Source organism: Solanum dulcamara, chromosome 5 (assembly GCF_947179165.1).
Source record: "Solanum dulcamara chromosome 5, daSolDulc1.2, whole genome shotgun sequence".
Lineage (NCBI taxonomy): Eukaryota > Viridiplantae > Streptophyta > Magnoliopsida > Solanales > Solanaceae > Solanum > Solanum dulcamara.
Window position 1 is genome coordinate 39,653,992 of NC_077241.1, and position 8,384 is coordinate 39,662,375.

Below are 8,384 nucleotides of genomic sequence, written 5' to 3' on the forward strand. Positions count from 1 at the left end.
GAGATCCATGAAAGCTACGGGGGCATTAGTTAACCCAAAGGACATAACCAAGAATTCAAAGTGGCCATAACGGGTCCGAAAAGCTATCTTTGGGATATCACACTCCCTCACCTTCAATTGATGGTAGCCCGATCTTAGGTCTATCTTTGAGAAATAGGTGGCATCCTGAAGTTGATCAAATAAGTCATTTATTCTGAGGAGAGGGTATTTGTTCTTTATGGTGACCTTGTTCAACTGCCTATAGTCAATACACATTCTAAAGGACCCATTTTTCTTTCGTACGAATAGGACAGGAACACCCCATGGTGAGACACTCGGCCTAATAAATCCCTTATCTAACAAGTCTTTCAACTATTCTTTCACCTCTTTCAACTCAGCCGGAGCCATTCTATATGGAGGGATAGAGATAGGCTGGGTATCAGGAAGAACATCAATCCTAAAGTCAATCTCCCTATCAGGAGGGACTCCAGACAGGTCTTCAGGAAAGACTTTGGGAAACTCATTGACAATCGGAACTGACTCAAGGGATGGAGACTCAACTTTATCATCTTTTACTCAAACAATGTGATAAATACACCCTTTCGAGATTAGATTTATGGACCTAAGGTATGAAATAAACTTACCTTTAGGCATGGTAGGACTACCCTTTCACTCTATGACCGTCTCATTCGGGAATTTGAACTTGACAGTCTAAGTCCTACAATCAATAAAGGCATAACAGACATAAAGCCAGTCCATGCTAATGATCACATCAAAATCGACCATGTCCAACTCAACTAAGTCAGCCAAGGTATTTCTGTGATGGATTGACACAGTGCAATCTCTATAGACTTTCTCAGCTATAACAGAATCACCAACAAGAGTAGCTACGCAAAAAGGCTCACGAAGACATTCAGGAATTCTATTGAATTTACTTTCCGTGTAAGGAGTCACAAAAGATAGGGTGGCACCCGGATCCATCAAAGCATAACAATCAAGAGAAAAGACTCGAATCATACCCGTCACGATGTTTGGGGAGTCCTCCTGATCTTGGCGACTACCCATGGCATATAGACGGTTTGTACCTTCGCTCGTACCTGAATTAGTACCCCTCTAATTATCTCTAGCTGGTGGTGCGGTGATAGAATAGTGGGCTCTATTCCCCCCTGTTGGACACTCCCTCTGAAAATGGTCCATTTGGTCGCATTTATAACAACCAACCCTTCCCGCTCTGTACTCTCCCAAGTAGAGCTTACCGCACTTGCCGCATGGTGGCTTCCCCTTCAAACCTTGACCCACACTAACCTGAGATTAAGAACCCTGGGGTCTGAAATTCTGGCGACTCTGTCCCTGCCGATCATACCTGTTCTGCGGCATAGGTGCACTGGCGGTAGATGAGGCATAGTTGGAAGGCCTCTTCTAGAAGAAGGACCTATTGCCCTTGTTTTGCCTCTGTTTATTCTCATGCCCCGCCGATTTTGCCTTCTTGCTCAGATGCTCCTCTCTGTCTTTCCTCTTCTCATCCTCCACCTGTTGAGCGTACACCATTAATCTTGAAATATCCATGTCGGAGATTAACAACGCCGCTTTGCATTCTTTCTTTACATGTCTTCCCAAACTGGAGACAAATTTCCTCATCTTCGACCTCATATCTGGGATCATCTCTGGAGCATATCTGGACAGCTGGATGAACTTTAGACTATACTCCTTAACAATCATACTTTCTTGTTTCAGATTTACAAATTCTTCCACCTTCGCTTCCCTCAATTCTCTGGGAAAGAAGTGGTCAAGAAAGGCTCTCTCAAATTCATCCCACATAGCAGGTTCAGCATCCTCACCTCTACCTTGTTCCCATTGGTTATACCAAATGTTTACCACATCTTTGAGTTGATAAGACACCAACTCAACCCCTTCGATCTCCGTAGCATGCATAGCTTTCAGGATCTTCCACATCTCATCAATAAAATTATGAGGGTCTTCATCAACCTTAGAACCCGTGAATGCCGGCAGATTCATTCTTAGAAAGTCTCTAATTCTGGTGGCAGCAGACGGCTCTTGGGAACTAGAGCTAAGAGTTAGCGAACTCTGGTTACCATTTCGGGTAGCCACTAGTTGAGTAAGCATAGCAATCGCTCTTCGAAAATCTACTTCCGAAGTTGGTGCAGGCGGAGTAGTAGGCACTTAAGATGCCTTTGCATACCTCGCCGGTCGGCCCCTATCCCTCGACGAGCGTACCTCTGACTGTGGCATCTCTGCATTATCAGCATTTCTCTGGCTAGCAGTACGTTTAGGAGGCATTATCTGTAATGTATAAATGCACGAATTAGAAAGAAAGTTTATAGAGTTTAACTCCATCGCACGAATTCAGAGTATGAAAGAAGTGAAATAATTCTTAATGTCTTATAGCCTCTTGATTATAAGTGTGGTGCACAACACACCCATAAGCAAGACTCTACTAGACACGGCTTCATAGACTCCCTAGGACTCTTAAACTCTGGGCTCTGATACCATGTTTGTCATGCCTCGGGAGGGTACCCTAGGCGTGACCGGCACTTAAAAGCCATTTCTGGCCATCAAGTGAACCACCTGGTCCAGTCACACTTTCATTTATTCACATTCTATCAGTAGAAGACTCAATCATAAGAATACTATCCATAATATAGGGCCAAAGGCCAAACAACTATCAAATCAATAATCACCTAGAATAAAACTAGTCGAAATGGACAATTCAACACTTCTACACTCTAGTCTATGAAGCCTCTATCCACAATCTAGGAGGTGCCCATGACAAGTCCATGGCTACCAACAATCAAAATAAAGGAACAAAACAAAGCTATAAAGATAATCTTGGTATCCTCCGGAAACTAGGAGGACTCACCAACTGACTAGAAGTAAGGGGATCTTCAATGGTGTGCCGGTTGATGATCTCGAGTACCTGTCTCTGCATCATGAAACAATGCAGGCCAAATGGCGTCAGTACATGGAATGTACGAATATGTAAAATGGCTGAATGAAACAACATCAGAGAGAAATCAAACTAATTTGGAATCTCGAATCAGAAAGAAGAACAACTCAATCAAGTGTCCTAAGTCTAAACAAGAATATGGTTTAGACGGGACCAATCACATACCATTCAACTCAATTCGACTCAGAGTACTATCAAGACCTATATGGGAGTTTCTCTTATCCGACAATCATCACTTATGAGCTAGTGACAGTACAACAAACTGACATTGTTGCCGCATCCGTTCATACTTTGCCAAGGTATGAACGAATCAACCAATCATGGATCCCATCGATCAGTCAAGTCCTATTATTTTAGGACAATAAAATGGGAAACATTCGACTTTAACGATTCGATCCCATGGGAAGCATCCAACTTTAACGATTCAATCCCTTCCTACGTTGGCGGCGTAGTTCATGGGGTTCGAGTATGGACTATACTCTTATCCAATTCGGTGCTCGATACTTCTCCCAAGACTCAATGCTCATAAAACTGTATCCAATCAACTCAATCAAATCATATCGACAAGTCTCATTTATAACCTTGTCAATTCATCAACTTTATCACAATCAAACCTCTCCCAATCATACTATCCGATCAATCCCAATCATATCTTTTAAGAGTAGATTAAATATGCATATATAACAAAATACAAACCTATCCAATCGTTCCTCTATTCATTTAACAAATCTTTTGGGACTCATCACAACTCCAAGGTTTTAAATCAACAATTCAAGATAAGCAACACATTTAAGAAAATTAACATTCTTTATCATAATCAACATAGTTAAGAAATTAACAATACATAATCGACCTCTCATCTCAATCAACCCATACCAACATGTAGCACATCACTTTCTTGACTCCACAACATCAACATAATAGAAATTAGGGTAATAGATGAAAAGGACCTATTTGGACCTAATTCTATCAATAAACTTCATTCTTATGAACAAACAATTTCAAAGAAGATGTAGGGCGCATGGGTGGACTCAACCCATATTTTGAATAGCCTTACATACCTTGGCGAAGACTTTGAAGAAACCTTGATGTTAGGTCTTCAATGGAAGGCTTGAATCTTGAAGTTCTTGAAGCAATCCTTGTTGGAAATGGAGAAGAAGAAGAAGAAGAGAGGGAAATTTCTAGGGCTCTTAGAGAGAGAGAGGGACTGAAATAATGGTCCAAAACGTTCAAGGCTGATGTATATATAATTTGGGAAAATACCCAAATTGCCCTTTCTCTAAAAATCTGGAAAATAGGCTAAAACGCTCCTGGCGCCATAGTGGTGCATCGCGCCACTGCGGCGCCAAGTCGAATTTAGGCTTAAAACCTGCACATCTGATAGTGGCGCGTCACGCTAAGGACCAAACTACTGAGGCTGTTTTATGGCACGATAGTGGCGCATCGCGCCCTTACAGCGCCAAACCCATATTTTCTGGGTTCTGGAAAATAGGCTTAAAATCCCTGCACCTCTCATAGTGGCGCACCGCGCCAGGGACCAAACTACTGAGGCTTGTCCCTGGTGCGATAGTGGCACATCGCGCCACTGCGGCACCAAGCCCAGGTTTCCAGCAGTTGCCACCCATGCCTGAAATTCCTGCAGTACTAGTCCGTCTTAGGAGAGTTATAACTTTTGACTCTGAACTCCAAAAATTCCAATCTTGGCGGCGTTGGAAAGAAGACTCAAATACCTTTAATTTAATAGGTCATGGTCCACCTAGATCGTCCTATTTCAAAACATATGGTCGCTAGAAGTCGACCCCTTATACAGACTCATTCTAAAACTTAGTCGAGACAAATTCTTTGGACTTAGCTTGGTTCTAGGGATCCTTTATGACCCCATATCACCTCTAACACTCTTCAATTCCTTGGGAACTCATCCTAACTCATGCATACACTTCACAATAGTCGGGTTTGATCCTACACGTATATGAAGAAGGGTCCGAATCTTAGTGAAGAATTTTAGGGGGTGTTACATGAAATGCCCGCGTTAGAAGGTGGGCGCCTCTGAAATGTAATAAAATGCCCGCATTAGAAGGTGGTGCCTCTAAAATGTAATGAAATGCCCATATTAGAAGGTGATGTCTGTGAAATATACTGAAATACCCATATTAGAAGGTGGGTGCCTGTAAAATATAATGAAATACCCGTATTAGAAGGTCAACGCTTGTAAAATGTAATAAAATACTCGTATTAGATAGTGGGCGCCTATGAAATGTAATAAAATGCCCACATTATAAGGTGGACACCTATGCAATGAATAAAATGCCCGTATTAGAAGGTGGACGCCTGTATTTGAATTTTAAAAAATCTGTATCTGGAGGCGAAAAACATGAGCTCCTTTTGTGTTTGTTTTTGTAAGAAATGTTGAAAAGTAAAAAGACAAAATCATATCTTGACTTCAGTTAGTACCAATAATTAGCATTGTGCATAATAATTCCACCATCTTTTCTCAGTTAACCGAGATCAACATCAAACTAATTCCTATAGTTTCAAGTGGTACCTCTAACATACCGAAGTGTCGACACGATTTGTTCGTATTGTTTCAAAAAAAAGTTTAAAACTATATCTGTCCCTCATGTTTCAAGTTCCCTCACCACAAAGAAAGTCCTAATTTTCATATATTGGAATATTATAATTTTAAGACATTTTGAAAAGTATGCTCATGCTCAGAAAGATATTCATACATGCAATTGTGATACCATAGGCTTGGTCTTCATGTAAATCTCCACTAATGTGAGAACATTTGAAATGATATCATGTAGGACTTGTTACTGGCTTGTAATGTAGGCTTAGAGAAGGGTAGGATAGCCATTTGAGATAAAAGTGACTTAATTCCTTCTTGAGCATTGCACTGAATTTGTGTTTTCAACATTTTACTGCTTTTAACTCTTGATCCTCATTGTTGTCCCTTTCTTGCGTACTTTGGACTTCTGTTGAAGCTTAACTTGTCTGAGTTTTTCCCTTCTCATCATTTTTTGAAGTTTTTCCTATTTGTTTGGAGTATTCTTCTTTTTTTATTGCAATTTTGCCTGCTTGAACTTGTGAAAATTTTCGACTTTCTTTTCTTTTGAAGTCATTCTTGTATCCTAAACTTTGAAGGAATTTTCAATTTTTGTCTTTGACAACTTTGAATCTTGAATATTCTTTTGTAACTCACACATTTTCAGCGCACTCAAAAAGGTCAGGCCAAGAGAGAGATAGTGAATATAAGCACTCAGAAAGGATATAGGCTCAAATATGGTTGTCTAAAGAATAGGCTTAGGCTCAAAGTGGGACATGCTAAGGATTAATGTCATTTGGTAGGATTTGAAAGGCACAAACGAGTCAAAGAAGGCCTACAATCATTTTTCAAATCAAACATTACTCATAATTTTGCCTCAATAAATATTTAGGCCAAGTTCTAGATCAACATTGCAATGTAATAAATTAATCTAAGGCTCACCACACAAATACACATGAAACAATGAGGTTGATTTCATTCTTGTATTAGATGTATGCAAAAGATTTTCCTCAAGTGTCATTAAGGGCAGCCAAGAGGTACAAAAAGAATCTATGGTTTACCATGAAGTTGATCTTTTCCATCATAACAAATATTTCTTCCTCATGCATACTCCTAACTGTGTTGGTACCAATCAAGTTCAGAATTTGATTTATTTTGTGTTTTTTTGTTTTATTTTTGAAAAAAATGAGACCGAACCCAAATGAGGGTTGCCTACATATCTTGTAGAAAACAAAAATCAGGTTTGCATAGTTCAGGCAACTATAGTACAAGATGTGAAGCAAATTATTTTTATTTGTAAAGAGTACTGAACCCAAGAAGGATTTTCTACGTCTCTCATCGAGATGAGAATTAGATTTGCTCAGTTCGTGAAGATACAAACTAAATGTATGTACAAACTCTTTTTTTAGTTTTTTTAAATAAGGAATACTAAACACAAGAAGGGTTGCCTACGTATAGTTCATGAAAATACGGTAGCAAATGTATGTGTAGAAAAAAAAAAGAAAAAAGAAAAATAAATAAATTCATCTCTAGAAATAATGTAAGACAAAAATTAAGATATTTACCAAATATAAAAATATGTACGAAATTAATGAAAAAGATATAGACAAACTCGGAGCGATGCCTCGTATGTCGAGTGTTGACGACATCCTTGATGAGAGAGTGTCTCCCAACTATTTGTGGGATGATTATTGTTGTGATCTCCCAATTTCTTATGGGGCGATCATTATTGTGATCGTCTCCAATTGTTGTTGGAGATGACATCTTGTGACCTTTTAGTTGTTTGCGAGGGCATTTATTGGTGTTGTTTTTAGATGCCTTTATGATTGTGAATTATTGTGACCATCCCCACCAGTATGTGAGATTTTTTCTCCTATAGAAATATGAGAAATGAGATAAAGTAGGGAAGCCATAAAAAATAATATATATATAAAATGTGAACGTTTGATAAAAAAAACTCTCCTAATTTGTCTGCCCCACTATATATTGATGCCTCAAAAAGTTCGAGGTCCGATATTATCTAATGTGAAGTTAAGGGATCATTTAACCTGCAAGAAACAAATAACAAAGTATTAGAGTCACTCCCATATCATAAGACTAAGAGGGATTAGATTTTGGCCATGTGTCCAAGTGATGCGTCCGATTTGGAATCGAATGTTAGTGTGATTCTCCCATGAATTCCAAGGATGATGTTGTTCCTCCTTTGCCACATTCGGAAGAATTGAATGATTGAGGGAGTGTTGAACTCTTTATTTTGAAAGTGAAGGTCGAAACTCTATATTTCATAACTTACGATGCTCGAGGAAAAAAACTTATGTCCTATGCTTTGGGATCAAAGTCGAGTGAAGGCTTGAATGTAAGGTTAACATTGACACTAATGTCAGGGAGATTTGGATTGAGAGAATTATTGATTTGCATTCTTAGCGGATCTTTGGAGAGCATATTTGAACTGTTTCAAAAAATTTGCCCCAGTTTTTAAATTCTGAAGAAGTTATTTTGAAACAATGAAAGACTGAACTCTTATGTAGGGTTGCCTATGTATCTTGCTAGGACAAGAATCGAGTCAAAACGCAGTTCAAACATAAATATACATATGTGTCTTTTGTATGATTACTATGGATTAATGTTTGTGTTTAAAAGAGGTGAGGCTATGAGTTAGAGTTCATCTCTGAAATAATGTATTTCTAGAATGTAAAGAATGTACAGGGCAATGTTGATAATTCTTGAACTAGATGGTAAAGTTCAAAAAGAATGATCTTAAAGATGAAAATAGATGTAAAAATAAAATAAAATGATACGAGTCAGGAAGACAGTCGTAGAGACTGAAATGAATGTGAAATATTAAAAAAAAATTCCAAGCTCAATGTAAGTCAACCAAAATCGTTGAACAATGTGGAC